The following is a 6436-nucleotide window of genomic DNA, read 5'->3' as shown; positions in this document are numbered from 1 at the left end:
CGGTAGGATTTTTTTTAAACTTAAGTGAGTACTGGACTGCAGCTAAGCTCCCGAGTGGGAGACTTGCTCACCACTCGGTAAGACTTTACAAACTTAGGCGAGTACTGGACTGTTGCTAAGCCCCCGAGTGGGGAGGCTGGCTCACCACTCGGTAGGATTTTACAAACTTAGGCGAGTACTAGACTGCAGCTAAGCCCCTGAGTGGGAGGCTGGCTCACCACTCGGTAGGATTTTACAAACTTAGGCGAGTACTGGACTGCAACTAAGCCCCCGAGTGGGAGGCTGGCTCACCACTCGGTAGGATTTTACAAACTTAGGCGAGTACTCTCTATTGGAAAAGGCAGCGCCTAGGAGGCGCTTAGGCACGCCTAGGCGCTAGGCAATAGCCAAACGCCTCCCCTAGGGCATAAATGGAGGTCTAGGCAGGAAGAGCAAGGAATTGCCTACCCAAGAAAGAAATCATGCCATGTACTGCACTGATATGCCAAATGGGTTATATTCCAATGGCAGTAGACGGTATTGAACTTATTTGTATGCCCTAAACTAATATCAACACCCATATAATATTCACAAATACACTATGAGTAAAAATATATTACCGCCTAGGCTGCGCCTAGGTTGCTTAGGCACCGCCTATGCACTAGGCGAAGACCAACCGCCTCGCTTACGCCTACCGCTTTTTCCAACCGAGTACTGGACTGCAGCTAAGCCCCCGAGTGGGAGACTGGCTCACCACTTGTTAGGATTTTACAAACTTAGGCGAGTACTGGACTACAGCTAAGCCCCCGAGTGGGAGGCTGGCTCACCACTCGGTAGGATTTTACAAACTTAGGCGAGTACTGGACTGCAGCTAAGCCCCCGAGTGGGAGACTTGCTCACCACTCGGTAGGATTTTACAAACTTAGGCGAGTAGTGGATTGCAGCTAAGCCCCCGAGTGGGAGGCTGGCTCACCACTCAGTAGGATTTTGAAAACTTAGGCGAAACAGATTCGCAGCTAAGCCCCCGAGTGGGAGACTTTCTCACCACTCGGTAGGATTTTACAAACTTAGGCGAGTACTGGACTGCAGCTAAGCCCCCAAGTGGGAGGCTGGCTCACCACTCGATAGGATTTTGAAAACTTAGGTGAAACGGATTCGCAGCTAAGTCACCCACTGGGCGTTTTCAGACGCAAATAAAAGCAACAACAATCGTGCCAGAGGACTGTAAAGCTCTTGTCTTTGATAAACAAATTACAAAGGTATTTCTTATTACATTTTATTCGAACGAGTACTTAAGTATAAAAGGGGCGGAGCAGCTCCGCATTCCAAGCCCGTGGATCGTCCTTCTTATGCTCAACATTGTAAAGGTGGTATGCTCCATTGTGGAGCACTCTGGTGACAATGAAGGGACCTTCCCAAGCTGGGGCGAACTTGTGTGGTTTCTGCTGATCCACTCGAAGAACCAAGTCTCCCTCTTGAAAGGCTCGACCCTTCACGTGTCTAGCATGGAATCGAGGCAAGTATTGTTGATAAATGGTCGACCGGATCAAGGCCATCTCTGTTTCCTCCTCTAGGAGGTCGACTGTGTCTTGCCGAGCTTGTTCTGCTTCATCTTCAGAGAAGAGCTCAACTCGTGGTGCATTATGAAGCAAGTCACTCGGTAGAATAGCTTCAGCCCCATAGACCAAGAAGAATGGAGTTCGGCCAGTCGACCGATTGGGAGTTGTCCTCAATCCCCAGAGAACTGATGGAAGTTCATCAACCCAGGCGCCCGCTGCGTGCTTGAGATCTCACATCAGTCGGGGTTTCGGTCCTTTGAGAATCAGGCCATTTGCTCTTTCTACTTGTCCATTCGACTAGGGATGGGCGACTGAAGCATAGTCGACTCGTGTGCCTTGTGAGGCGCAGAAGGTTCTGAACTCATCAGAATAGAAGTTCCATCCGTTGTCAGTGATGATGTTGTGCAGAACCCCATATCTAAATATCAACTCTCTGATGAAGCTGACAACAATACCAGCTTCAAGATTCTTAATAGGCTTGGCTTTGATCCATTTGGTAAACTTGTCGACTGCTACAAGCACATGAGTTAAGCCACTCCTACCAGTCCTCAGTGGACCAACCATGTCCAATCCGCAAATAGCAAAGGGCCAGACGAGTGGAATGGACTTCAGGGCTGATGCAGGCTTGTGCGACATATTGGAGTAGAACTGGCAACCTTCACATCTGTCGACTATATCTTTCGCCATTCATTTGCTCATGGTCAATAAAATCCAGCTCGGTATGCTTTAGTCACAATGGTCCGAGAGGACGCATGGTGACCACAGGTCCCCAAATGGATGTCGTGGAGGATCACTCGGCCTTCTTCTAGTGTTATGCATTTCTGGATGACCCCAATTGCACTTTCTCTGAATAGTTGTCCTCTTACTACAGTAAAGTCCTTGGATTGACAGACGATCTGTCGAGCCTCTTCTTCATCTTCTGGGAGCTCTTTCCTAAGGATATATGCAATGTATGGCACTGTCTAGTTGGGAGTGATGACCAACACCTCCATGACTAAGTCGACCATGACTGGGACCTCGACTTCAGTCGGATCTATGGCACTCTTAGGCTGCGGGGGCTCTTCATTGAAGGGATCTTCTTGAACTGAAGGTGCATGAATATGCTCCAGGAACACATTACTGGGAATTGCTTCTCTCTTGGAGCCCATCTTTGCTAAATCATCTGCTGCTTGATTTTTCAGTCGGGGTATATGATGGAGCTCTAACCCCTCAAACTTCTTTTCCAACTTTCTCACTATGTTGCAGTAACCAGTCATGGTTGGGCTTCTGACGTCCCACTCCTTCATCACTTGATTGACTACCAAATCTGAGTCGCCATAGACCATGAGGCGACGGACACCGAGAGAGATGGCCATACGCAACCCATACAAGAGTGCTTCATATTCTGCTTCGTTATTGGAGGAATTAAAGTGAATCTGGAGGACATATCTGAGCTTGTCTCCTCGGGGGGATACCAGTACCACTCCAGCACCGGCACCATTCAGCATCTTGGAACCATCAAAGAACATGGTCCAGTGCTCCGAGTGAACTTGAGTCGGTAGTTGTTGTATGATCCACTCGGCGAGGAAATCTGCTATTTCTTGGGACTTGATAGCTTTCTTTGCCTCGAACTTGATCTCTAAGGGACGTAGTTCAACCGCCCACTTTGCCACTCGACCAGTTGCATCTCTGTTGTTCAGAATCTCTAATAATGGAGCGTCGTTAACGACTGTAATGGAATGATCAGAGAAGTAATGTGCAACCTTCTTCGTGGTCATATAAATCCCATATACAAGCTTCTGATAATGTGGATATCTTTGCTTTGATGGAGTCAAAACTTCAGAGACATAGTATACCGGGCGCTAAACTTTGTATGCTTTTCCTTGTTCTTCCCGCTCGACCGTAAGTACTGTACAGACGACTTGTCCTGTGGTTGCAATGTAAAGCAGTAAAGGCTCTTTGCTGACTGGAGCAGCAAGCACCGGTTGGGTGGAAAGCAGGGCTTTAAGCTCTGCAAATGTTGCATCAGCTTCAGGAGTCCACTCGAACTTATCTGACTTCTTCATCAGTCGGTAAAGAGGCAGTACCTTCTCACCAAGGCGAGAAATGAATCGACTTAGTGCGGCCAAACAACTAGTAAACTTATGGACATCGTGCACACGCACAAGACGTTTCATCCGGAGTATGGCACCCACTTTCTCTGGGTTAGCGTCGATCCTTCGTTCGGAAACGAGAAAACCGAGTAATTTTCTGCCTGGAACTCCAAACATGCATTTGATGGATTAAGCTTGATATCATACCTTCTAAGGTTGGCAAAGGTTTCAGCAAGGTCAGCCAGTAGGTCGGAACCTTTACGTGAGTTGACCACAATGTCATCCATGTATGCTTCCACATTTTGACTGATCTGAGCGAGCAAACACTTCTGAATCATCCGCATGAATGTGGCTCCAGCGTTCTTCAAACTGAATGGCATAGTGACATAACAGAAGCACCCAAATGGGGTTATGAAAGCTGTTTTTATTTCATCGGGTCCATACAGACGGATCTGATGATATCCGGAATAAGCGTCCAAAAAGGATAAACGCTCACACCCCGCAGTCAAGTCGACTATTTGGTCGATGCGAGGGAGAGGAAAGTGATCTTTCGGGCAGGCCCGATTGATATGTTTGAAGTCAATGCACATGCGAAGTGATTCGTCCTTCTTTGGGACCATGACAACATTAGCTAACCACTCGGAGTGGTAAATCTCTCGGATAAACTCAGCTGCTAGAAGTTGAGCCACTTCTTCACCGATTGCCTTTCTCTTCTATACGGCGGACTGTCGAAGGTGTTCTTTTACTGGTTTCACTTTTGGGTCGACTCACAAAAGATGCTCAGCCAGTCCCCTGGGAACACCTGGCATGTCAGAAGATTTCCATGCAAAGATGTCCCAGTTCTCATAGAGGAACTGGATGAGCGCTTCTTCCTATTTGGAGTCGAGTGTTGTAGAAATGTGAGTCGGAGCAGCATTGGGATCTGTCGGGTGAATGTGAATCGACTTCGTTTCACCATATGACTGGAATGCTGAATCTGTGGCAGGCTTCTTAGCTCGTAACAAATCAGTTGGATCTACATTTTTTTGATACTCCTGCAACTCCACTACTGCCATATGTGCATCGGCGATCTTTGAGCCTTTCTGGAGCACTCTTCTGCCTTCTTCCGACTGCCAGTGATGGTGATCACCCCTTTAGGACCAGGCATCTTCAATTTGAGGTACACATAACACGGTCGAGCCATAAAACATGCATAAGTTGGCCTGCCCAGAATGGCATGATAAGCAATCTAGAAACCCACAACTTCAAATGTCAACTTTTCTTTGCGGTAATTCTTGGAATCACCGAACACTACATCAAGGGCGACCTGGCCGAGTGATGCAGCCTTCTTGCCAGGAACGACTCCATGGAAACTCATATTGCTTTCACTGAGTCTAGACATCGGAATGCCCATTCCTTTCAACATCTCTACATACAGTATATTCAGATCACTGCCACCATCCATCAGAACCTTAGTCAATCGAGTGCCTTCGACTACTGGGTCGACCACCAGCGCTTGCCTCCTAGGGGTGGCTATATGTGTCGGGTGATCGGACTGGTCGAATGTAATGGTAGTCTGAGACCACTTCAAATAACTGGGTGTCACCGGAGCGACCATGTTCACTTCTCTGTTGATGACTTTCAGTCGACTTTTACTCTCAACATCAGCGAAAATCATCAGAGTGGAATTGACGTGGGGGTAACCATTGTCGTCCTCCTCATCATCCTCAACTTTGTCCGCTTCGTTCTCCTTTTCCTTGGGCTATTTCTCTCGGATTTGCAGGATTAGGAGTCGACAATTTCGAGTGGTATGCTTCGGGTAAATGAAATTACCCTCTTCATCTTTTTTGGTGTGAATGTGGCATGGTAAATCTAGCACATCATTTCCTTCTTGATCTTTTACTTTCTTGGGGTTCCACGGCCCTTTGGGTTTCCCTTTGAACTTTCCTTGAGTCACGGCTAAGGCTTCACCAGGTGCGGCTGGCTCGGCTTTGCGCTTCTGCTTCTGACTGGAGTTCCCTCCTCCGGTTTCGTGAGAGACTATTTTGTGCTTACCGCTCCGGAGTCGGTCTTCTTCTTCACCATTGGCGTACTTGGTGGCAATCTCCATCATCCGAGTCAGAGTCATATCTCCTGTACGACCGAATTTCAGATTCAACTCCTGATATTTAATGCCTTCCTTGAAGGCACAAATCGCCTGGTGATCCGACACGTTCTCCACTGTGTGGTGCAACGTGATCCATCTCTGGATATAATATCTCAAAGTTTCATTCAGTTTCTGAACGCAGCACTGCAATTCTGTCAGCCCTGCCGGCCGTTTGCAAGTACCTTCAAATGTTATAACAAACACTCGGGCAAGATCTTCCCAAGTATAAATACTACCAGGCGCCAACTGATTTAGCCACGCTCTGGCCGAGCCCTCTAACATCAAAGGAAGATGCTTCATGGCCACTTCATCGTTGCCACCACCAATTTGTACAGCCACTCGGTAATCCTCAAGCCAAGTGTCAGGCTTGGACTCGCCAGTGAACTTACTGTCTTCAGTCGCCAACCTAAAGTTGGGAGGAATCACCGCAGCCCTGATGGCTCTGCTGAAACACTCTGGACCTGAGACATGTACCCTGCTGCTGGTTGAGAAATCTCTGTCGTGACCTTCTTTGTGAGCTTGGTTTCTGTCAACCAGACCCGGAACGAGAATAGATCTCTCGCATCAAAGCTCGGCTCTCTGGGGTCGACTGGAATCCTTCGCCCACCACTGTGAGGACGTTTGTCATCTTGCTGCTGAGGCACGTATGACCCGCTCCTTGGGGGAGGCATGGGCACTCGACGACGATCATCGTGATCGAG

This window comes from Triticum dicoccoides, chromosome 4A (genome assembly GCF_002162155.2).
Source record: "Triticum dicoccoides isolate Atlit2015 ecotype Zavitan chromosome 4A, WEW_v2.0, whole genome shotgun sequence".
In the NCBI taxonomy this organism is placed as follows: Eukaryota; Viridiplantae; Streptophyta; class Magnoliopsida; order Poales; family Poaceae; genus Triticum; species Triticum dicoccoides.
This window is presented reverse-complemented; position numbering follows the sequence as displayed.